This window comes from Benincasa hispida, chromosome 12, assembly GCF_027475165.1.
Source record: "Benincasa hispida cultivar pf3 chromosome 12, pf3_genome.v1.1, whole genome shotgun sequence".
NCBI classification, from domain to species: domain Eukaryota; kingdom Viridiplantae; phylum Streptophyta; class Magnoliopsida; order Cucurbitales; family Cucurbitaceae; genus Benincasa; species Benincasa hispida.
The window spans coordinates 33,237,075-33,265,063 of NC_143489.1; the positions used below are offsets into that span (position 1 = coordinate 33,237,075).

Below are 27,989 nucleotides of genomic sequence, written 5' to 3' on the forward strand. Positions count from 1 at the left end.
TAAGACCTGACCACGAAGTGTTAACGTCTCGTTATATAACACCGTTCATGATAGAGACTTCACTTCACTAGGATGACCATAGGTAACATGACCTCAATTATGAGTGAGTTGAGAACACCTACCATTGAGGGCGGTCCTTTGATTTGTATGGGTGCAAGTGGCCAGGTCGCCGATTCAAACCTACCATTTTGGGGATTCATCTGATTTAGGAGCTGAGAACTCAGCTACACAAGATGGAATTCACTCCATCCCCGAGGCAGGCATAAGTAGATAGATAGCTCCCTTAAGGGCTGATTCCGGGGCTTGAACGATGTGATGCAACACATCTTCTCTTGGCCCAAGAGGTGTTCACACATAGTTGGACTATGTTGTATTCTTCATTAGAGGAATCAGTGGTACTTAAGGACTGAGATGTAACTACAGGGGAAAAATGGTAATTTAGCCCAACTGTACTTACGAGCATCTGTGAAGGGTCATCGTACTCATGATTGGTTATATCCAATGGACACAGAAATATATTTGTGGTAATAAGAGTTCAATTGTTGGTCTTTAGTGGAATGCCTGACAGTTAATGGATGGTGGATCTCGTGGCTAAAAAGTTTACTCAACTATTCATGAACCATTGGAGCTTCGAGCCACAGGTCCATTAGGTCCCCTAGGTAGCTTGGATAAAGTTGAGAATCAGTGTTTGGGTAAATTTGAAATGTTCAAATTGACTAGAAGAAGTTCGATTATATATGATATAATTGGACTAGTTAATTATATATGATATAATTGGGTAAATATATGAGCTACATTACTTTGGAGGAAATTAGATATAAATATGATTTATATCAAGTAGAGGAGAAATTACTATAGTAGATATGTGATATCAAACTATAGGGTAAAAATATAATATGATTATATTTATTAATTATTTAAATGGTTAATTATATGATAATTGGCCTAAAAATTTACTCGGGCGTGCGTTAATGGGAAAAACTACGTCGGTTATTGTAACCGAAGAATAAAAGGAAAATTTATTTCATTTTGCAAAGTTCGGAAAATTTTGGAAAATTTGGCATTGGTGTGAAATCGTAAACGATTGCATAAGTCGAGAGCCTACACGATAGTCGCTCAGCGCCTAAACGATCGCACACCTCGCGCCTAAATGACCGCACGCTAGTTTCTAAACAATTGGATAGCCTTCCTAAACGATTGTATAATGTGCCGTGTTTGCTAAACGATTGTATACCTTTTTCTAAATGATCGTTCAGTAAAACCTATACAATCGTGTGGCGTCTTCTAAATGATAAGCATTAAGCTATGTGATAGCTTCCTTTTCTCTCCCATTTGCTTATCGTCTACACAATTTATTTTTCCTCCTACCTCTACCAAACTCACCAAAGACCACACTTTGGGTTCTCACTCCGAGAATACCAAGGGATCCTTTTTGGTGGTTTCATCCCCGTTGCGTTCATTTGTTCGTGGTTGATCGTGCTACTGTAGCCAACGCATTTGCTGGGCGTTTATAGATCGGGTAGAGGTCTTCCGCCGCGTTGAGTTCCAAAGCTTGAAGAGTGTCTTCAACGGGTATGAGAACTCTTTCCCTTACATTTTAGTGTTCAAAGCATGTCGTTACTTACTATTTATTTTCATAATTGTATGTTCGAATGTATATGATGTATTTCGGTCACGGTGAAATTTGAAAGATCCGAATGCGCTGATGGATGCTCTTCGTAAAGAGATCCTTCTAATTACTTGAACATAAACCACCTGTATGTCAACCACATACTTTTCAAGTGACATCATATAACTGTGGATCTTAGTTTATTGGATTAATTTAATGTTGTCTAAATGTCAATAAAATACCTTTGATTTTATGAGATAAATAATGTGTGTTAACAAAACTACAAACCACGAGATACACTAGATTTAGGACATCAATCCTAACAATACAAACATAACAGATCACTTTAGACTTCTCAATTCGTCCACCAGTGGCCTTAAATTTTCCCTTCTTCTGTGATATCTTTGCTATTTGTTTCCCTTTGTTGTTGAACCTATTTTTCACATTAGAAATGTAACAACCCGACCATTTGAGTATTCTAACAAGGGTCGTTACTCATGACTATACTTTTTCATTCAAACATTTTGACCAATAAAGCATAAATTTGGTGAAATGGAGCTGACTATTTCAAATCAAATTTGAATTAATAAATAAAATAAAAAAAAAATTAATCGGAGTACCCTAAGAACATTACGAAGAAGATTTCTAAAGACAATAAAATATTCTGTCTCATAATAAATTCAAAATTTCAAAACATTCACATGACTAAGACATAGACTGAGCGAAAGCGACGTTGATGTCCCCATATGCCTCTATCACAGGTCCCGTCTGTCACTCATCGGTCTAATCCTGTTATTGCCTGAAAACATAAAGGAAGAAAGGATGAGTATAACAATACCCAGTAAGTGACCCACTACTAGGCCCTCTCGGTAACATGTTAAATATTTTATCTAGACAACGGTGTATATAGGGTTGGCAAAAATCCCTACAAGGTCGGGTTCGATTAGGGTGGAGAATCCCTGGTTTGACCGAGGATGGGGTCAAATCGGGGATCCACAATAGGTCCCCAAACTGGGGACAGAGCGGGGATGGGGAGGGTATCCCCACCCCATCCCCGACCTCGATCCCGCCCTGAATAGTTTTTTTTAAATTCTTTTAATACACACACACATATATATTTATGTACTTTTTATCAAATTTTAAAATAAATAAATGTTAAACAAAATTTTATTATTAATTTGAATAAATAAAACAATAATAATACCAATTTTTTGCCTAAGAAGTGTACCATTTCAATATAAATACAAAAATTTATTAATTTTAAATAAAAATTATTAAAAATAAAAAATAAAATATGGGGAATTTTCCTCGCGGGGACCCGATCCCCGAACGAGGATTCTCTGACCCTGACCCCGACTCCTTAAAATGGGGAATGGGGACGGGGATTAAAAGTCCCCATGGGAACGGGGATGGGGAGTGCATCCTCAACCTCGCCCCGCTCCGTTGCCAACCCTAGGTGCACACCCAATCATATCAATCGTAGTAAACCCGAAAGTCACATATCAGCCATAAGTGGGATCCCGAAGGAACATGCATCAATCATAAGCATGTAACCTAAAGGTACACTAAACAGTCATAGGCGTGTATCTCAAAAGTACACATATCAATCGTAAATGCAGTCTCGAGGGACCACACATCAGCCGTAGATGTATACCCGAAGGTACATATATCAATTATAGGTGTATCTCGAAAGGGCACATGTCAGCCAAGTGTATAACCGAAGATACACAATCGGTCATAAATGTGCACATAAACAGTCATAGGTGTGCATCCTGAAGGAATACACAATCAGTCGTAAGGTGTACATTTCCCAAATAAAAAGGTTAACACACACCCACAACTACAAAAAATAGTGTTTCTTGACTTTTTTAAATGTCAAAAATAACTTTTCTTGACGTTTTTAAAAATGTCAAGGAAGCTAGTGTCAAGAATATCAATTTTCTTGACGTTTTAAAAAGGTTAAGAAAATTGACATTTAAAAAAGTCAAGAAACACAGACACTTGACGTGTTTGAAATGTCAAGGATATGGGCATTCTTGACGAGAAAAAAAAAATCAAAAAATTTTGCTAATTTGACATTTAAAAAACGTCAAGAAACACAGACACTTGACATGTTTGAAATGTCAAGAATATGGGCGTTCTTGACAAGGAAAAAAAAGGTCAAGAAATTCTGTTAACTTGAAAATGAAACAACGTCAATAAATGTGCTTGTAATTTTTTTAAAAAAATCTACAATGTTGACATTTACCTATAATTGCTCCTGTATTTTGATCCAACAACCACATTTGACATATATATGACATATATTCATCAATCAAATAAACAATATACACGCATTGGCAAACTTATATATCAACCAAATCACCAATATCTCTTTATAAAATTTAACTTCTTTAACATTGTCAATAGTACAACCTAAGGAACATAATTCTAACAGTCAACCCAATATGAACAGTTTCAAAAAATACATTTCCAACACTTCTATCAAAACCATCCATCTACCTACATAACAACTATCACATATATCAATCCAAAACTATTCCCCCCCCCCCCCCTGTGCATATTTGAACAATACCAAAAGATATTACACCTATATGGATATGAAGTAAATCAAGAAATTGATCAACCAGAACAAATACATCCAAAAAGACCAACCACGATCACATGTAGCAACCCAAAAATTCAGCCAACTCTATCCGCACCTCGTTTAACTCGATTTGTGAGTACGGGTTCTTTGTATCAATCTATAAATATAAAAGCCAAATATTATAATGAATTATATTTTTTCCTATGATATTAGAAATGTCGAAATAATGATAACATACCAAATCTGAGATGACAATGCTTTTTTTGGTCACAATATCCCTTATATACCTCATGGCGTAGTATCTACATTCAGTGTTCCCAATTTGTAGAGGACAATAAAGAGAAAAAAACCAATAAATAAGAATGAAATAATCCTTACGCACTAGATGTCTACTTAATATGATGAATAAGTAGTCATTGTTAATTTATACTTGCCTTTATTATTCTCTATAAGGTTTTCTTCCGCCTTTTTTTAATATTCTATTAAGATTGAAATATCGCAATTTCCCTATTTGTCAAGAAATAACCACAAAGTCTAATATAAAGTACACTTTAAAACAAACACTACAAATGAAAAGGTTAACTTATGTGTTAGTTATATATCTTTTATCTACCCGTGATATTGTCCTCATTGGGTCTAGGTTACACAGTATCATCGTATGCATTTATAGCAAGTAGTGCCCACTAAACACTAGTTAATAAAATATAATTAGAATTTTTATTGCTAATGGAAATTGATAAAAACAAAACGTGTTTTAACTCATCCAGGATTAAAAGGAGCAAGTGCTATTTAGTTTGCTTCTGAGACCATCACTTTACTACACAAGTTTCGAGTTTCAACTTCCTGAAAGTTATGTCCAAAGGAAATAAGAGATAGATCTACAAAGTTTATTGTAAACTTTCCTTTGAATCAATAAAAGATTGGTGCAAGTACATACAAAAGATTTATAACATAAATATAGACAACAAAAATTGGAAAGAAAAGTCAAAACTAAAGTCTACAAAAGTAATAACATTAATTACGTAATGTAAGCCACTAAAGTCATTGTCTTGACTTCATCCATGTTACAAAAGCTAATTATGTCCTCTCGCAGGACACAATTATTTTGACTGATGCCAAAAAGTCCAACTAGAATTTGTAAAGAAATACTAGACTCTTTAGCCATCACCTTCTCAGCATATCTAAGAATCTATTTCAAAAATATCGAAGAACCGACGTTGAGTCACTAACTTCTTTTTTCTTAGTCATTTCCATTAAAGATTTCTCCTAATGCAACAAAAGTATATAAAACATAAAAATTAGAAATCTGATGAACTTAATTGATTTTATTAGTGTCACTTACTTTAAAGATTTTCAAATCTTCTGCGTTGCAATTTACATTCATCTTTATCTTGTCTTTTTGTATCTCTAGGGACTTAATCTCCTCCATCTTAATATTCTCTTTCTATTTCTTTTCGTATCCAGTCTTCATCTTGTCTTTTTGTTTATCTTGAGATTCGATCTCGTCTGCAAGAAATTTTCTGGAGCAACTTCCATGTCCAAAAAATGTCGTAGAAGATGACATTTGAAGACGAGCTTTTAATTCTCTAACACGTTTATGAAATACTTCATTCTCACTTAAAATTTCCTTGCTTTCATCCTTCCCATGTTTTGATTTTCGTTTCACTCTATGAAAGTAAGTAGTTGGAGTAACAAAACCGCCAAACCCACGCACACACCCGTGCCTTTCTTGAGTACCCAAAGCTTGTGTTAAGACATCATTGGGAGAGTGATGTTTGTGGCACAAATAGATCTGTATTATTCTTTGAGATCCCATCCTAAAAAGAAATGAAATTTAATATAATTAAGTTATATGTCATAAACTTCAAGTAAATTTAATATTTGTCTTACAATTCGATTGACAACTTATTGATGATCTTCATTGTCGTATTCTCCTTTCTTATTAACTCGAGCCTTCTTTCATAGGTTAGCTGGATCGAAATCACTTTCATTTGAAGATACTTTCTTCTACATTAAAATGAAGAAAAAAAATTAGATATTGTAATAAATTTAGGGATCGTGAGAACATATACTAAATTCTTACCATCTCCTCAACAAGGTTAGCATAACCTTTCCTTGAAATCGATGATTGTACTTATTCTTAGATCGGCGTTCTTGTTGCAAGCGTCTTTTTTCCTATACAAATGTAATGATTATTAGTAGGAATGACATAACAAATATTTATAAAATTAAATTAATAATATACCTAAAACTTTACACACTATCTCGATCTTACAAATTCTTCCCAATGACTTTAATCAATAAATGAATACTTTTCTAATGGATTTATTAGAAGTTAAGGTTCATCTTTAAATGACATAATGTATTTTGTTGTTAACCAATTCTTAAACTGACGAAAAGCTATGCCTGCAGTTTTCATAATGTTCTTCCTAAATCTTGTATCAATTACAAAGGCAGCCTAAACATCGAAAAGTTAATGAAAACATTACATATACATCTACAATATTATCAAGACAAAAAATTGAATATATATACCTCAGCTGTACTATATATCTTATCTTTCAACTCAGTAGGCACACGTTTCCAAGATGCATATATAATAGGTACATGATAATGCTTAGAGGACCCATGAAAGACTTCAAATTTCCTCCATTTTCACCAATGGGTACGCCATCTTCATTGTATTCTACAAACTTCTTTTTTTCCACACTCCTAATACGTGTTACATCAAACATAATAGTAGCTCCCCGTTCTCTCTTCTTTTGATTGGTGGTTTCATTTGACCTAACAACTGCTATTTCTTTGTCACCAACCTCTAAATCTTCATCACCCACTCTACTATGCTCCATGTGGTGTATAAATAAAAAAACTGGCAATCAAATTTAAGCAAACAAAAAATCAAATGTGATTGATAAAAATTATAAATTAAAAAAATTATCATATTACACAATATAGAACCTACTCATAAAATGTTATGTATAGGTATCCATGTGCCTTCACAATTCGATCGTACATATGTTGACATGTTCTCACCCAAGTCATTATGTACATCAATATTCGACATATCATTGGATATTCCTTGATAGTGTAATATTGTATCTCCAAGTTCGTCGTCATTATATCTATCTTCAAAGTCCCTTTGTGGTGGGGTAAACACAATTGACCATCTAACATCACTTGGATCCTCAACATAAAACACTTGTCTTGCTTGGGTTGCTAGTATAAAAGTATAAGACTTGTGACCTATTATATTTAAATCAACTAAGACAAAACCGATCTCATTGATTTTGATACACTATTGTTCTCAACCCAGTCACATCTAAACACAGCAACATTAAACGTATGATAATTTAGTTCTCATATCTCTTGTATCACTCCATAAAAAAGACATATCTCCACTGATGGGATTTTTATCTTTTGAACTAGACACTTGCATCGTTTTTGCAACTAAACTAACTCCACTGTTTTGTATACTTTGATCCTTATCACAAGATTTTGTGTGATAACGACATTCAGTGATTATGTAACTGCCATACGTAATCATAAAAGGATGAGGACCATGAGCAATCCACTTCAAGTTATCTAAAACTTCAGTATTTCTCGTTTCAAGCTCAAGCATTAAAAAGTGTAACCTACCATGAGAATTTCCATTCCAACTCAGGCATTAAAAAGTGTGTGTAAAATAATAGGTTGAACATTTTACCTCTTCTCGTAGCCAAGATATAAAAGTCTGATTATGTTCCTCTTGAATCCATTTTTGATATTTGGACTTATTTCGATGTTGCAATTGCAAAGTCATCATATGTTTTCTTTGAAGTGAACATTGAAACATAGTATAGCTAGATTTATATCATAAAACTAAATGAAAAAAATAAAACCAAAATCATTGAAAAAACTTACTCTGAATATGGTTCCACATCAACTGTATTTTCCAAAACATACCGATGAGCTTGATATAAAAGTTCTTGTTCAGGTTTGAAAGAAACTCTTTTGGACAATGGTCTACCAATATTTGAATTGTCTAAACAGTCTTATAAATTATGAGTGCCAACCCCAATAGGACCTACTCCAGACAGGAAATCAGAACAAAATTCAATGGCTTCTTCTACAATATAACTTTCAGTAATACAACCTTCTGGATGATAGTCATTTCTCACGGAGTTTTTAATTACTTTCATGAATCTTTCAAAGGGATACATCCATCGTAGATATATAGACCACAAAGTTTGACTTCCTTAACTATGTGTACTGTGAGATGCACCATAATTGTGAAAAATGAAAGAGGGAGATACTTCTCCAATAAACATAATATAAGCACAATATCTTCTTCCAACTTTTCTAATTGTTGCACATCTAGGACCTTGTTGCATACCGAATTGAAAAATATACATAATCGAGTTATAGAATACCGAACATGTTTTGGTAGCATTGATCCTATCACAATAGGAAATAATTTTCGTAAGAGCACATGAAAATCGTGAGATTTTAAACTATTAAGCTTTAATTCTGTCATCGACACAAGGTTTTTAACATTCGAAGAGTAACCTTTAGGAACCTTTATTCCTGACAATGTCTTTAGAACACAACATTTTTCTTCCTTTGTAAAAGTATAACACGCAGGGGGTATGAAGATTTTTTTGTCACTGCTAACAGGTGCAAGCTCTGGTTGAATTTTTAAATAAACTAAATCACGTCTAGCATTCAATCCATCCTTAATTTTCCCTGGAATATCAAGAAGTGTACCTAAGATATTTGTGCAAACATTTTTTTCAATGTGCATCACATCTAAACAATGTCTGATATGAAGATCTTTCCAGTATGTCAACTAAAAAAAAGAAGACAATATGTTCCAACAAATCTTTGAACTTCCTTTTGTGGTTTGTTTTTTATTCTTCTTCTTTCCTTTAGGAAATTCAAGGCCTTTGATTTTTAAATATATAGCCTCCCCAGAAAGTGGTTATGGAATTGTACCAAGTTCATTTTGACCGTTAAACGACTTTTTTTGGTGCCGGTACGGATGATTTTGTGCTAGGAATCTTCGATGTCCAAGGTATCCCATTTTTTCTCATATTTCAATCTTATAGAAGACGTATTGTCTCCACAAATTGGACAGGCTTATATCCTTTCACATAACATCCACTTAGGTTACCATATGCAGGAAAATCGTTGATTGTCCATAACAAATCTGACAGTAAGTTGAATAGTTCTTCTCGATTAGCATCATAATATTCAACACCACTTCCCTATAAAAGTTTTAAATCTTCAATTAGTGGTGCTAAGTATGTGCCAATGTTGTCCGTTGGTTCTTTTCATACACAACCATGGTGGAAGATTATAGATAACCATCACTACAGGCCAACAACTATATTTAGAACTCATTTCACCATGTTTGGAAGTCAAAGCTGTCATACTAGATGATAAATATTGAAAGAAGTTGACAAACATTATTAAAGTCATGATTATGAGATGAAGTATTGTATTTAATCTCAATCAATATTTTGTAGACTTTCATTGATGGGGTTACCTCATAGGATATGCAGGGGTCTACGAAAAGAAAGCTTGAAAGTGTCATATTTGGAGATATAGATCTTCAAAATAAGACTCTTGGCGTCAGGTGAAAACCCACGCTAGAGTTGTTGGGTGAAAATAGACTATGAGTCAATTTCTACCTAGTTTCACAGCAGAGTCTTAGTACATTCGTTATTGCATACATATGTGTAGAAATGAATACCTTCTTTATGAAAAGGAGTTCAAAGAATCTATATAATTTCAAGAAATTTTTTGATATAGTATCATAATCAATGACTTTAAGCGATGAAGGTATTCTTGAAACAGACAAGAAAATGGAACGTGGATATTTATATATTCTATATTGATATTTGCACATTACGAATGAAGTAAAAATCATATACGAGTTTTTCCTGTTCAACCAATTTCAAATAGTTGATTTGAAGTAATTTTGTATATTGAAGGTCCACATACAAATGTTTAGGACATGTTATTTAATTTGTCTCATGCATCTTATATTTACAAAGTAGTTGTTTAATGTTCGATGCGATTGCTAAAGATGGAATGGTAATGTATCAATCTACAATGACGTTGATATGTCTAAGGAAAATGTTTCCTAAGACACCTCAAATGTTGAGGGGATATCAATTTTACATGAGACTTCATTAATATTTAATATACAATTGGTTGGTTTAATCAGGGAATTTGATGGTATGACCATTGAGTGTTGAAAATTAAAACTTACAAACAATGAAACTTCAGTGTATATAGTTTAAGATTTGATTTTTTAACGAGTTACGTTGTTTCATATTGGATTTAGAGAAATCCATGTTTTATCCTAGATGGTCTCTATTGGACTAAGGGGCAGTATTTTTCTTGTGAAGCAATAATTTGCCTATCTTCGAGGTGTCTTGAGATATTTGAAAATTGTTTCAAATATAACTTAATCTATTCATTTTATGTGATAACATGATTCAAGGATTAGGTTGGAGACCATATGTAAGCACCTAGTGGAAGGAATAACATGGAATGTGGGTACATCTCGTTGCTGAACATATGGTTCTTATTGACATAACTCTTTGTATTACATAAAAGGATTCTCTAGGCTAAAGTGTGAGAGGATCTCTTAGACTATCTATAACTACGAGACATGACTCTAGTGTGCTATGGAAAGTGGGAGAGCATGTAGGATATAGTGTATGCCCTAGGATACATGTCTCATCGGTTCATATTTTCTCATGACTCTAGTGTGCTATGGCAAGTGGGAGAGCATGTAGGATATAGTGTATGCCCTAGGATACATGTCTCATCGGTTCATATTTTCTCAGCTTTAGTGCAAGTGGGAGATTGTTGGGGTGTATTTCTTAAATCCTCGTAGTTTTATGTTTGTTGAATCAATGGTTGATTGATTTTATATTACTTGTGCAATAATCCATTAACCTAAGATCCAAGGTTATCTGATGTAACTTAGACATGCATGTGGAGACATACAAGTGGATTATGTTTAACTGATAACCTAAATGGACTGTAGTATATGAATAAGGTTGGGTGCCTTATTCTAGTAACACTATTGATACGACCCGCTTTTTAGTTGTTAGAATTGTTGTAAAGTACTATAAATGATCTGATCCTGATTATTCTTGTGGAGACTGGACCACAAAATGTTAAGTCTCTCTTTATAGCGATGTTGCTAGAAGAGACTTACATTTCACCAGGATGATCATATATGATTTGACCTTAATCCTGAGTGAGTTGTGAACTCCTGCCTATGAGGGTGATCCTATAGGGTCCTGTAGTTTGTAAACACATGTATGAACAAACACTTTGTGATTTATAATATGAGATATTTTATTCACTTCAGTCTATGAAATATGAGATATTTTAGTTTCATTAACCACAAACCAATAAACTAAGATCTATGATTATCGTTGTAACTTAAGCATGTATGTGGAGACATACAAGTGAATCGTGCTTTAAGTGATAACCTAAATGGTCTATAGTATATGAATAAAGGAGGGATACCTTATCCTGGTGACACAACAAGTGTGGCCCGCTTTATAGGTGTTACAAATGTTGTAAAGTGCTACAAAGGGTCCGATCCTGATCATTCGTGTATTAGACGTGTGAGCGATGCTCTATACAAAGAAGTTTGTATAAGACTGAACCACGAAATGTTTAGTCTCGTTATATAACACCCTTCATAATTGAGACTTTCATTTCATTAGGATGACCATAGGTAACATGACCTTAATCCTGAGTGAGTTATGAACTCTTGCCTATGAGGGTGGTTCTTTGATTTGCATGGGTGTGAATTGTCAGATCGCCAACTCAAACCTACCACTTTGGGGATTCGTCTGATTGAGGAGCTGGGAACTTAGCTACACAAGACAAAATTCACTCCTTCCCCGAAGCAGGGGTAAATAGATAAATTGCTCCCTTAAGGGCTGATTCTGAGGCTTCAACAATGTGGCACCACACCTTCTCTTGGCCCAAGAAAGGTTTAGTCATAGTGGGACTATGATATATTATTCATTAGAGAAATCAATGGTACTTAAGGAGTTAGATATAACTACAGGGGTAAAACGAGAATTTGGCCCAGCTGTACTTACGAGCGATTTGTGAAGGGTCATCGTACTATTGATTGGTTTATTCAATGGACATAGAAATACATTTGTAGTGCGAAGAGCGCAGCTGTCGATCTTTAGTGGAGTGCTCGACAGTTAACAGATGGTGAATATCATGATTAAAGAGTTTAGTCAGTTATTCACGTATCATTGGAGCTTCAAGCTACATGTCCATAAGGTCCCCTCGGTAGCTTAATAGATTCATGTTGAGAATCAGTTTTTGGGTTAATTTGAAATGTTCAAATTAACAAGAGGGAAATTGATTATATATGATATAATTAAATTAATTCAATTATATGTGATATAACTGATTTAATGTATTTGATACATTAATTTTGAATGGAGGAATTAATATAAATATGATTTATATTAAATGTCATAAAGGAGAAAAAGAACTATGGTTTATATGTTGCATATGATGTAATATTAAAACTATAGGTTATAAATATAATATGATAAATTAGTTATTATATTTATTTATAATATATTAATTATGAGATAAATTAGTTTTCTCCAATAACCACCTTAGTGGGTGGTTTTAGACGGTCTATGGCTAACTATTGGATAAAGTTGAAAAATAGTTTTTCATTTTTTCATTCCACACGATTGTTGAAGCACCCAAATCCATGAATTGATCGTTTTCATATTCGAGAGAGTAAACGATAGTTATCGAGTTTTCTATACGATAGAACTTGCTTTCTACACGATTGAGTATCAAGTTTATACAATAGACTTCTTTTTCTAAACGATTGGTTATCACATACCCAAATCCATACAGAGCCCAAAACTTCTGGATTCTCACACCGAGAATACCAAGGTAATCGAGTGGTGGTGTCCAGTTTTGTTTGAGGGTTGAGGATCGAGTTGTACTCGCTGGCGATTGAGGTTTTTCCAGTTCGTGATATTTGTTGAGTTTCCTCGTTGCATTCATGATGTTCAACGCGTTCGAGTTTGATCGAGGGAAATACGTGAAGAAAGGGTTCTTCAAAGTATTCTACTCGATCCCTTGTTTTTAATTAAGAAGCATGTTGTATTTAGTCTTTAATGCATAACTGCTTGGAATGACTTTAGATGTTTATGTTCTTTCACAATGGAGTTTGGAACGATCTGCTTCCGCTCCCTGGTTCTCTAATTTTAGAGTTCCTTCAAGAGTGGCTAGATTCGTCGATTCAATAAGCCTACCATTTTGATGATTCGTTTGACTGGGGAGCTGGAAACACAGCTACACAAGAAGTAATTCACTCCTTCCCTATAATTAGGGTAAGGAGATAAATTTCTCCCTTAAGGGTTGATTCTGAGGCTTGAACAATGAAGCGTCTCACCCTCTCCTGGCTCGAGAGGGATTCAACCATAGTTGGACTATGACTAACTGTTCATTAGAGGAATTAGTGGTACTTAAAAAGTAAGATGTCGATTAATTTGATTAAAAGAGTTTAATCAATAAATCCTATAACATTGAAACTTCAATCTATAGGTCCATAAGGTCTCCTCGTTAGCTCAGTGAGGAATGATGGGAATCAAATTAATTTTGGTGTTAATTGAATTATTCAAATTAATTAAAGAGAATTAATTATATAAGATACAGTTAAATAACGTATATTGATACATTATATAATATAACGTATGTTGATACATTTTTATGAGAGAAATAAATATTTGAATATGATTCAAATATTAATTATATGAATATGATTCATATAAAAACTATATGTTAAAATTTAATGCGAACGTGATTCATATTAATTTTTTTTAATTTTATGAGAGAAATAAATATTTGAATATGATTCAAATATTAATTATATGAATATGATTCATATAGGAACTATATATTAAAATTAATATGAATATGATTCATATTAAATTTATATATTTTATTGAGAGGTATTACAATTTGAATATGATTCAGTTATTATTTATATGAATGTGATTCATATAAAAACTATATATTAAAATTAATATGAATATGATTCATATTAAATTTATATATTTTATTGAGAGGTATTACAATTTGAATATGATTCAGTTATTATTTATATGAATGTGATTCATATAAAAACTATATATTAAAATTAATATGAATATGATTCATATTAAATTTATATATTTTATTGAGAGGTATTACAATTTGAATATGATTCAGTTATTATTTATATGAATGTGATTCATATAAAAACTATAGGTTAAAATTAATATGAATATGATTCATATCAATACCTTAGTTTATTTGAGAGTAATAAACTATAATTTATGTTGTATGTGATATAACATTAACTATAAGTTATATATGTTATATGTGATATAAAATATAGTTCATATATATATTAAGTGGTTAATATATATATATATATATATATATATATATATATATTAAATTCAAAATTTTTAATTTGAATTGAATTTAATTAAAATTAAAGGGGAGTGAGTTATAACTCCTTCACTCATTATTTTCTCAATCTTACTCTCACATACAAAACTAAGAAAAAACTGGAGAGAAAGTTCTCTCTCTGTGGCTCTCTGGTTCTTCTCCTTCTCTCTGTGTTGTTTACGGAGATGAATTTTTCTCTCAATTCTCTTCTCCTTCCCTCACGCCAAGATTGAGTGCAAGCCCACACCTCTGCACGATTCTCGTCGCTGAGAATAATGGGGAAGACCCCTTGGTGGTGTCCATTTCTATTCATTGAGTTTGTGGATGTTGAGTTTGTGAGATCGGGAGAAGACGACTTGAATTGTAGAATAACATGAAGATTTGGTCTTCAAGGGTATGTGATTTCTTAATTCCTTCCTTTCTATTTGAACTATAGAAAGTATGCTTAGGATTATGTTTTTTCATGGTTTCTGTCACTCTGAATTCTGTGTATTCTGTAAAACAAAATTTAGAGATTGATGCATCCAATTGCTTCCGTTGCGGAGAATTCCAATCCCTTCATCGTTATCTTCAAAGCTTCCCTATAAGCATGTAACTGGTCAAAAGACTCCTCAGGACTTCCTCGGACCATTACTAAAGCCTCTTCTCTAGACCGCCAAGCTTTCTTATATAATATTAACACCGTATCCCTCCCGCATATCCTGTATGAAATCCTTCGCCTATATGTCCTACCAACGTTCGTGAACTTGGACTTAATCAGATGACCAACTAACTTGCTTCTAGCTTGATGGTGGTCGTGATCCATTAATTATTGTGAGCATGTATGGACATCTTAATACCTTGTTATCTTGAACAACTCCGGATCCTTAAGCTTTCGAGCCCAAATCCTCCAATGACAAACAACATGTCTACACTTAACAACCAGTAGTGATTTCATGGATTTGTCAACCCTATGTTCGAAATTTCGGCGTATAGCAAAGAGGGGCAATGCGAATAAAAGTTCTCCTTTTGAGAGATATATCTGCCCTACCTTAATATCAATGTCCTCGCTCTCAAACATCTAACCTGACACAATCATTGCCACTTCAGGACATACACTCAAAAGTTCCGCATGAGTATTTCCCATGTATAGGTTGATATCTTCGCATTGACGGTTATTACACTCACCCTCCATTCAAACGTTCTTGTCATCCTCTTCAGTCAGATAATCAGACTCATTAAACTCACCATCCAATTCCTTTAGTAACTTTTGTTCATAATCGTCTTCAACTATGCTCTCCTCTGCATTCACGTTCTTCTCTCCTACACCTCAAAAACCCCTTTAACACGTACATTTTCATCTTCTATGTCATTCTCCTCACTTACATTATGCCCAAACCCCCCGTCTGCATAACCAATATCCTCCTCACCGTACATTGAGGAGGAGGGACCATTATCCTCGGGATTGTATGAATAAGAAAAGAAATTATCATCATATAGGTTATATGGGGCAACAATATTATTTAAAGAGGTTAGTGATGTAGCATAGTCTGATGGATAATTTTGTTCAAAGGAAGGTTATGTAGGATAATGAGGGTGTGGATATTCTTGGGCTAAATTGTATGGAAAGCTTGGCTGGTATAAGCAACTAGGTTCTTTAAGTCATTGTCATCATACATAGATTTGGATTTTGTTGATAAATAAATAGGGGGCCTACATGTGTCCTCACCATTTAAAAAGAACCTAAGTTCTTGAAAATTTCATATCAAATACATAGGAATTCTGGATCCAAAATTGTATAAACATCTTAGGGTGAGATCGTGATTTTTTGGGTCAATCCCACTTAGACTATACAACTTCAACAAGAAGTCCTGAAAGCAAATGTTACCTCTTACATCCAAACCCCCTAGATTACCAACTGCATATTCTTGTTCATTCTCATTCCAAATACCACCATAGTAGACAAACACACGAGACATTCTACAAGTGAAAATAAAACTTACTGGGTAGAATAAAATGTATACATAAATATTTTTTTTTTTTTTTTAAAAAAGGAGAAAGTTGACTTTACGAGAGAGTTGACATGGTCAACTTCACGAGAAAGTTGACCTGGTCGCTTCAAGAGAAAGTTGACATGGTCACTACACGAGAAAGTTGACCTGGTCAACTTAACGAGATAGCTCGATTAGTTCAATTGCCCAAGACAAAAGTTGAACAAAAGAGTTGTCTCGTGAAGTTAGACAAAGTCATCTTCATGAGAAAGACAATTTCACGAGACTTATCATGTTCCAGTATTTTCATTTTCAATTTTCTCTCCACTTTTTCTCCTAAAACATAATAATACTCCTTTATAACGTATGCAAGTAAAAAAGAAGTAAGAATTTCATTGCTTATTGAAAATTTTCTTTAAAAAGTAGTTTTTTGGCTCTATTTTAATGAATTTTTGAAAAATAAAAATAAAAAAACTATTTTTCAACATACCTGTCTCTTTTGGAACTCTCAAAAAGGAAAGAAATTGTTCCTCTATGAAGGAACTCTTATCAATGAGAACCCATGAGCGGAAGCAAGATCTTTTCAAGCCCATTATGACAGAATTAAAGCCAATCATAAATATACAAAATAGTTATGCAACTTTGAACAAATTACGACATAATTTAGAAATTAAATACAAAAGGAATGAGTGATATACCTTTGAAGAATGCTTCTTCTACTGATCTCTCGCTCTCATGAAGAACTTAGACATCAATCTCTCACTCTCGCCCAGATCGCTTACCCAATCGTCTAGTAATCACGAACAAACTTCTCCACGAATAAACACCCTCTTAGACACCACCACTTGGCGACCTTGGTATTCTCGAAGTGAGAATCCAAGAGGTGTGGGCTCTGTTGGATTTAGTAGAGGGATGGAGGAAACAACGATCGAACTATATGACCAAGCAAGTGGGAGAGTATACTATCTATCGTATAGACTTTGTGTGCTTGATCGTTTAGTAAAACTCAGCAGGTACACAATCATTTAGAAAAATAGGCTTGATCATTTACACGATCGTTTAGAAAATCTCGCTAGGCACGCGGTCGTTTAGTAAATTGCTCTACACAATCGTTTAGTCAAAGGCGCTAGTACACGATCGTTTAGGCTCTCACTTAGAAGGCTATCGTATAGTCTCTAGTTAGCTAAACGATTAGTGATAGCACTTAATGACGCGATTCTTTACAAAATGAAAACATTTTTCATTTTATCCTTCAGTTATGAAAACTGAACATAACCTCCCACTTTCATGCACGGTTAAAGGAGAAACCGTCCACAATTATCGTATAATTGTTTTATTAAATAAATATAATAACTAAGTTATCATATTAGTTTTAATATCACATCATATGTAACATTTAAACCATGGTCCTTTTCTCCTTTACTTAATGTAAATCATATTTATATCAAAATCCTCCAAATAATGTATCTCATACATCATATCAATTATATCACATATAATTGAACCAATTTAATCATATTATATATAATCAAACTTCCTCTTATCAATTTAAACACTTCAAACTGACCCAAAAATTGATTCTCAACTTAAATCCATTGAGCTACCAAGGGGACCTTATGAACCTGTAGCTCGAAGCTCTAACAGTACGTGAATAACTAACTAAACTCTTTAATCACGAGATCAGCCATCCGTTAACTATTTGGCACTCTACTAAAGACTGATAGCTGCACTCTTCTCACTACAGATATATTTCTGTGTCCATCGGATATAATCAATCAACAGTATGATAACCCTTCACAGATCGCTCGTAAGTACTAACCCTTTACAGATCTCTCGTAAGTATAGTTGAGCCAATTTACCGTTTTGCCCTTGTAGTTACATCTAACTCCTTACGTACCACTGATCCCTCTAATGAACAATACATCATAGTCCTACTATGAGTGGATACCTCTCGAGCCATGAGAAGATGTGTGGCGTCATATCGTTCAAGCCTCGAAATGAGCCCTTAAGGGAGCAATCTATCTACTTACCCTTGCTTCGGAGAAGGAGTGAATTTCATCTTGTGTAGCTTAGTTCCCAGCTCCCAAATCAGACGAATCCCCAAAATGGTAGGTTTGAGTCGAAAATCTGGCCACTACACTCATGCAAATCAAAGGACCGCCCTCATAGGCAGGAGTTCCCAACTCACTCAGGATTAAGGTCATGTTACCTATGGTCATCCTAGTGAAATGAAAGTCTTTGTCATGAACGGCGTTATATAATGAGACTAAATACTTCGTGGTCCAGTCTTATACAAACTCTTTTTTATAGGACACCCCCGCTCGCATGTCTCCACATGAATGATCAGGATCAGACCATCTGTAGTACGTCACAACACTTGTAACTATCTACAACGACAACTAGGGATTTTAGTTTATTGGTATGTAGTAAAAACAAATAAAATATCTCATATTTCATAGACAACGGTGAAGAAAATATCTCATATTGTTACATCACAAGCGTTGGTTTATACAGGTGTTTACAAACTATAGGACCCTACGAGAGTTTAGGGCATCAACCCCAACACTCTAAACTTGGGACCCTTTAAAAAAGATTATTTCTTTGAAGTTGGGACCCTCACCTCACGTAAAGTATTTCTATTATTGAAAACAAAATGTGAAACTGAAAACTGAAGTTTCTATTTTAAGATATGTGAACTAGGTAAGTTAAATGCTTTCATATTCAAGACAATTGAATAATCATTTATTCAGGGGTAAAACTGTCTTTTTACGTGGTGGGTCCCCCACTTAAAGTCTAAAACATTGGGAAAATGGCTTTAAAATGTAGATTTTAAAGTTGAGATTACTTTTTAATGGAGAAAAAGTTTTTGGGTCAAAACCGGCAATTTTTCCCTAAATTTCAAATGTTCAAAATTGAAAACTATTTTAGATGATAATTTCATATCGGATCACTACAACAAAATTGAGATTTCATGATATTTAAAATCTAGGATTTAATAACATTTTAAAAGTTTTCCATTTGATAATGAAAATGACGTAAAAAGTTCCTAAAAAGTATCAAAGTGACACTTTCACTCTCTAAACAAGTTTCATAAAAGTGCCCAAGTTTCATTTTGACTCTAAAACCTACCTAAAATGTTCCAAAAAAGTATCTAAGTCACTTTGATTTTGAAACAACATAAAATATTCCTAAAACATGTCTAAGTAATACTTTGATTATGGAAACCCACTAAAATGCTCCTAAAAAGTAGCTAAATCACACTTTATTTACGAAAATCATGTAAAAATTTCCTAAAAAGTGTCAAAGTGACACTTTCAATCTCAAAACAAATTAAAAGAAACTAAACCTCAATTTCAATCTCGAAACAATAATCAAATCTATGTTTAGGTAAGAATTGGAAACTACTTACCTAGATCGAAACCCACGGTTTCCTATTGTTACAACATAGTTTGAAAACCTTCACTATCACCAAGAGAATGTTTAAAAGGGATAATATTACCCACAATCAACAAAAATCAATAATAGACCTTAGTCAAAATGGGGCAGAATTTGAAACTCTCCTACAAATATTGATCATGATGGAAACAGCCACAGCCACCACAATTGGATTAGTTTAAGATGTCAAAATACTAAAACTAACACAATATAGATAGTAATATTTCACTTACATTAGCAAAGAAAAGATATTAGAGTGGTTAATATTTATTAGATTAAAAAAAAAAATCAATCCCTCACCTTAAGCATCTGGAATGTGAGTCATTACACTTACAATTAACAAAGACTTCCCTTAGAACAAAAGCAAGAAAAAGCCAAAAAAAAAAAAAAAAAAAGGCTATAGCAACTAGTATAATAACACTATAATCTGAAGACAAATCCAATATACCTATCCATTCTAAGAGAGCAACTCCACAGAGCCAAAACCCTATAACTTTGCTAAAGAAGGTCTTTCAAACAAAAGGTGACAATGTCAAATTTTAAACATCATCAATTACTTTATGTTAAAATTAATTATAGAGGCAACAAGCTACAATATAATATTTAAAAAGTTTAAAAGAAGTTTAAAGTAGTTTACAAAATAAAACAATCTTAAACTTTAATTCAAACATTCTGAATCAATCAAAAGGTAGAAGACTTAGAAGTCGGCAAAAATGAAGAGTTAGAAGAGGTGAGAACATACCTCGAGGTTCTTCAACCCCTAGCCAAAAAGAAATCGAGCAAGACAACAATTAAACTACATTCGAAACAATTACAAGGTCTGCTTCTTCATAGAGCCCAGATGCAGCAAGAGCTTTAGGTGTTTAATATTGAGTAAAAAATGAATAATAAATGTTTAGCAAATCTGGGACACATCCAACAAACAAACTCCCTCTTCCTCCTCTTCCTTGAGGGATAGAGAGAGAATGGTAAGTGGAGTGCTGGGCAACGAAAAAACCAGAGGGGGATTTGAGGGGGAAGAACATTGAGGGGAGGGAGAAAATCAGAAAAATTGTACCTCAGAAAAATTGTACCTTAGAGACGTTGGGATTGACGACCAGCGAGGGAGAGAGATGCCAAAAGGGACACACGACCGACTAGTGAAGAGAGACACTAGAAGGGTGAGACTTTGGGAGAAATAGAAAACGAAAAGTGGTGAAGGATAGGGTTGCAAAAATTCTCGTGGGGTTGAGTCTTCGCGGGTCTCCATCCCGATCGGGGCTGGGAATCCCCAGTTTGACTGGGGATGGAGTCAAATCAGGAATTCTAACCAGGTTCTTGGTCGGGGACGAGGAGGGTATCCCTGCCCCGTCCCCATCCCCAACTTCGTCCCTAATTAAATTTTTATTTTTTAATATATATATTAATTACAAATATTTATATATATTTATATATATATATACATATACATATATATATAAGAAAAAAGGATGGGTCCCACGGAGACCCGTTTCCTTAGCGGGGATGGGAAAATACTCCTTTGGAAACGTTTGCGATTTGAGTAACTAGGGCTTGTGAAAACAAAAGATTTTGTTTGAGATTTGAGTAACTAGGGCTTGTGAAAAATAAAGTATAATTGAAAAAGTAACATTATACTTGACCATTAATGACACTTAAAAATCTACTATAGATTCACTAAACTTAAAAATTATCATAAATTTCAAAAAATTCGAAAACCTCTATTTTTTCCCACCAAAAACGAGGTTTTTTTACATATATGACAATCTTTTCATTCCCTCCTCTTGAGTTGGTTATAGAAGTGTGTCGTGATAGTTCATTTTTCTAGTACGGTCACAAAAACATACATATAATCTCCATATGACTAGCAACCACCAGAGCGAGACAATGGACAACACCGTTATACACTCTATCACACTTTAGAGAAAGACCATACCCTCCCTTCGTGGAGCCAAAGCCTCAAACCCCTCCACAAAAATAAAGATACAGATGGTGAATTACAAACCTAATTAATCAAATCAACAATACCAATATCTATAATTCTTAAAGATTGAATACTTTTATTTTCAAGCATTACCATCAACGCCTCATAGGTCACACCCTAAATCACACACAAAAATAAATAATTTAAAAATATTTTTAAATAGAGAAGTAAAAAGAGTTTGTTGTGATAGGATGTAGAAGAATGGATATAGAAGAAAATTTCTTATTATATATCCTCTCATCTCCTAGTGGAAGTAATAGTGAAAGTGTAAAAGAAATAAGGAAGTAGCTAGAACACGCTAATCTTCAACGGAGAATTAATCGAATTGCTGGATGTGCTTTTTAAAAATTAAACAACAAGATTTAGATTTTTAGTAGGAATAGGAAAAGTCATAAAGATATTCTTGGAACATTATATAAATTTAATACATTGTCGAGCAGAAATCTTACAAAACAAACATAATTATCCAAATATTTTCAAATATCTTCAAAAATATTCTTACAAAACAAATATGATTATCTAAGGATGTCATTCACCTATAATTTTGAGATTCTATTATTCCAAACATCTAAAAATTCTTGTTATCTATATTCCAAAAAAAAAAAACACTGTTAGATTTTCATGGAGTGGACATCTACATTTCCAAGGGGCTGTTTAACATCTGGATTAATGTCTTTTTCTTTTATCTACATTAATTTTCATTTGTGTTATATAATTAAAATAAATATTGTTGACTATATATATCATATATTTTTTTTGTAATTCTTATTATGTTTTAGCAAGATATTTAAAATTAAACTTATATTAATATTAATTTTATAAAAAGTCGTAAATTATGATATATTATTTTGTTGAGAAAAATAACATATAAAAATAATATAAATAGTATTAATTTTTAAAAAATTAAATTGATAAAAACAAATTTGTTATATAAGTTCAATTTATTATAAATTGATAAATAGTCGTAAGCATTCTTGGAACATTATGAAAATTTAAGACATTCCTAAATAGAAATTTTAAGAAACAAACAAAACACAATGATCAAAATATTCTCAAATATTACAAAAATATTCTTATAAAATAAACATGGTAATATGCCCATTATTATTTTTATCATCGACATGTTTGAAAGTGATTATGAAAAATTGTTAAAATGATTTGTTTCGTATTCAAAATCACTTTGGAATTAAGTTTATAATCACTATTTCTAGCTATAAATTTTAAAAACTAAAAAAAGTAGCTTATTTTTTAAAGCTTGTTTTGTTATTTTCATAATTTGACAGTGAATTCCAATGCTTCTTTGACAAAGATGAAAAGTATAAACTAAAATTTATAAAATACAAACATATATATTTTTCAAGAATTGAAAACTAAAATTAAAATCGTCACTAAATAGACGTAAAAAATTATATTAGACCTAAATTGAAAATTTAATGATCTAAGACACCTTTCAAAATTCAAGGACAAAGACTTATTAGAAGTACAAATTAATGTTAAAATTTTAATTTCTAATTATTTAACAAATTAATTATTATTATCATCATTATTATAATTATTTCCAAAAATGTAAAAATATAAGCTAAATTCCAAGGTTATTTAAAGGGCCTTTTCAACTTCCAATTAGGCTTCCTCTATTAAAACTATCTATTTGCTACACTAAATAATATTTTGTAATCCCCAATTAACTACAGTCAATACTATTTTAAAGCTTCATTGCTACAATATTTACTAGGGCTAATTGCATAAATGGAATTCAAACCCAAAATAATAGAATATGTAGTACAAGTATAAAATAATTGCATATATAGAACAAAAAAAATGGTAAAAGACTAAAAAGTCTATGCCTAGCCATCATTTTGCTCGCTTTTTCCAGATTTTTCAAAATGAAAGCTATCGTTGATAGACTTTCATAAATAATTATCAACTTTCAAAGATTAACACGGTAGCTATCACTAATAATCTTCTATCGTGGTTATCAATGATAGCAACTATCAGTTGCTATCACTGATAGACTTTCATCAATTAGAATTAACCTTGAATATTAACACTTAAAGCTAGCAATGATAGTCTTCTATAACTAGTTATGAACTTTCAAAGAAACTCGATATATAGATTTCACCTAACTTTTATCACCGATATCACTAATTACTCATATCGAGGTTATCAGTAATAGCTTTTCTCATTGATAAGATGCTATCAGTGATCTTACTGATATCATGCTATCAGTGATAGCTCTCTATCACTGATAACGTGCTATCAGTGGTAGCTTCTATCACCGATAACGTGCTATCAGTGGTAGCTTCTATCACCAATAACGCGCTATTAGCTTCTATCACCGATAACACCTATCAATGTTAGCTTCTATCACCGATAACGCGCTATCAATATTAGCTTCTATCACAGATAACATGCTATTAGTGGTAGCTTCTATCAAAGATAGCTACTGACCACCTTATTGTCCTTTTTTTTGTCCTTTCCAAACATTCTTATGGTCCCTTTTCTTTTCGATACCTCTTAAGGGCACTTTCGTAAAAACAGTAAACAACCAAACCAGACCCTTGTTCTTCATTTGATTTTGTAAACAAATATTACGATACACAAATACACAAATATTTTAATTTGTGCCCTTCATTTGAGCCATCTATGCCATTTTTTCAAGTTTACTTCTAATAGACATCATACTCTTAAAATCCTAAAAAAAAAAAAAAAAAAAAATTGGCATGTCTGATATTGTTCGAATTTCTCATTTTTTGAGAATAAACTTATTTAATAACTATTCTCGTTTCTTATTTCAAACTTTTAAGAAATGTTTCTAAAAATTGTGCAAATTTGTGGACTAAAAAAATAGTTTCTTTCAAATATGTTTTCATTTTCTTTTTATATTTAATGTTTCGTTATAATAATCAAACTTGATGGTTGACTTGTTGGTGTCGAGTCACTTATGAATTGGGTACTTTCAAGTATTGGATACGAAACTAAATTGGAGAAAGGAAAGAAAATGAAAAAAGGGATCCAAAAATCGGAGAAAGGAAAGAAAATTAAAAAATAAAAATAAAATAAAAAAGAAAGAGAGGAAGCAAAAATCGGATAAAGGGAAGAAACAAAAACTATAAGCAAAAACCGAAGAAATGAAAGATTTTTTTTTTTTTAAAAAAAAAGCAAAAATCGAAGAAAATAAAGAAAAGTAAAAATAAAAAAAGAAAAGGGAAGAAGAAGGTGTGCAACAAGAAAAGACATGGGAGGGCAAAACTGAAAATTAGAAAAATTTTAAAAAATTGACTAGTTAACACTTCTATATTTGCAAATATTTTAAGGAGATTTTATATTTTTAGATTTTTTTCCTTATTTTACTATCTATTATAAATATCCTATTTACTATTTACTACTATTTTATATTCATCATTTTTTTTTGTTATACTGTTTACTATTTACTCCTCAAACTAAAATAGTTTACACTTCAGACACATATTATTAAAACCCAAACTAAAATAATCTACCCTAAACACATACTATTAAAACCCAACAATAATAACCATAGATTATAATAATTAATTCATTGCCCCAAATGTCTCCTAAGTGATTTTAATGGAAGTTTTGCCTTACTAAAAATTTCATATTTAAAAAATAGAAAAGAAAGAAAGCCACAACTCCATTTTATGAGAATTTTGTTCAAAACCCTAACGGCATAGTTTGCTTCTTGAATCTGATTTCACCTCTATCCTCTCCCTTCACTACTATTTTTCTGGTTGTTTGTCTCCTTTTATCTTTGTTATTGGTTTGTCACTATTCATACCTTTTGATTTAATGACAATGTTTGAAATATATAATTTGAACTAAAAATAATTATATTACATTATGTTACCACTATAAGAAAAATGAGAACTCCTGACGCCGTTTTAAGGCGTCGGGAGTTAGGTCGTCGGGAGAGACAGTCTCTCACGAAAAAGTAAAGAACCGTGAAACTCTCGACGCATCCAAACCGGCACCGGGAGTTTCCGGAGAACTCCTGACGGTCTCCCAGGCGGCATCGGGAGAGGGGTCTGGTTTAAACCAAACCCCTTCTTTTTCTCGTGCAGTGAAAGACTCTTTTCTTCCAAAAAAAACCCTAATCAATTTTTCCGCCACATTTTCCTTCTTCCCTTCACGCTCCCGCCCCTCTTCATGCCTACCCTTCCCCCTTCGCGTCGCCATCCGTCGTCCCCCCCCCCCCCCCCCCCCTCTTCATTGCTTGCAAATTTGTTGTTTATTTTCAAGCTTTCATCAAGGTTCGTGCACATCCATTTCATTTATTTTCTCTTATTTTGTATCTTAATTTAAGCCATTGTTTTTAATTTCTAGCATGTTGGTAATGTTGGTAATGTTTAATTTTTAGCATATTACTAATGTTGATAATTAATATTGTTAATGTTTAATTTCTAGCATGTTGGTAATCTAATGTGAATTATGAATTATGAATTATTGATGTTATTGTGGTTTGAGTTTTTTTTTCTTTTAATTCTTAAGGTTATGGATTACTTAATTTAGGAAAAAATATTGTACTTAACACATTTAATATTTTAAAAAAGTTTAAAGAATCTACTAGACATAAAACTAAATTTTGGGACTAATATAAAATTGGACTTTAAAGTTTGTGTCCAATAGGCTTGTAAATTTTAGAAGATGTTGAATAGATGAAAGGCCTATATTAGACATAAAATTGAAAGTTAGACGTACTAAATAAAACATTTGAAAGTTGTTAAGACAATTTAAGCGGTCTAGGGACCTATGTGTTTATTTTGCCTTAAGAAATGAAAATTATGGAACTCAATGCTTAATAATACTTTGTACTTTGTCCTTTAATCCAGGTTATTGTTTTGGATTACAAGTTGGTCAGAAAATATTTATTTTTAAGGATGAATAAAGAATGGATTAAACTAAGGAATAAGTTATCAGTAGAGTATAGAGAATGAGTATCACAATTCTTAGATATGGCAAGGTTTCATGTAAATGATTCCGGACGAATAAGATGTCCATGCAAGAATTGTATGAATTCAATTTAGGAAAAGATAGATATCATGGAACGACATCTATTAACATATAGAATATCCCCCTCATATTGTGAATGGATATATTATGGAGAGCCAGTAAACTTATCTAGAAGTCATACAAATCATTCAATAGAGGATGTTGAAGTAGAAAGTATAGAGAGTAATGCTGTCGAAGAAAATGAGATGTTAAATCTTATAAACGATTTACAAGTTCCAGTTGAAAACGAAAATGTAAATGAAGGAAGAATTGAGAATGAAATGTTCTTTAATGTTAGAGAAAGAGATACCACGAACTTATTCGAGGATTTAATGACCGAAGCACGTAATGAATTATACCTTGAGTGTTCGCACTTTTCATCCTTAAACTTTTTAATGAAGTTGATGCATATCAAAGTTCTAAACGGCTGGAGTAACAAATCGTTTGACATGTTGCTGGAATTGTTAAAAGCAGCGTTTCTAGCTGGCACCTCTATACCTTCTTCCTTTTATGAAGCCAAGCGAAAATTGCGTGATTTAGGCCTAGGTTATGAGTTATTCATGTGTGCAAATATGATTGTGTATTGTATTGGAAAGAGTTTGCAGATTTGCAACAATGCCCTGTTTGTGATGAATCTCGGTACAAAGTTAATGATGGCAAGGGTAAAAAAACACCACATAAGGTATTGTGTCATTTTCCACTGATACCGAGATTAAAACGATTGTTTGCATCAAAAGAAGGTGCTTCTGACATGAGATGGCATAAAGATAAGCGAGTTGAAACGGATGATGTATTGCGACATCCAGCGGATGTAGTGGGGTGGAAACATTTTGATCATGAATTCCCTCATTTTGCTTTAGATCCTCAAAATGTTCGTTTGGGATTAAGATGGCTTCAATTCGTTTG

General features: G+C 32.8%; 2 pseudogenes; both read right to left on the reverse strand.

Annotated features, from left to right (window-relative positions):
* Positions 1-5,640: 5,640 nt before the first annotated feature.
* LOC150031947 (uncharacterized) lies at positions 5,641-7,077 on the reverse strand (annotated as a pseudogene).
* Positions 7,078-8,092: 1,015 nt separating this feature from the next.
* LOC150031948 (uncharacterized) lies at positions 8,093-26,270 on the reverse strand (annotated as a pseudogene).
* Positions 26,271-27,989: the final 1,719 nt, after the last annotated feature.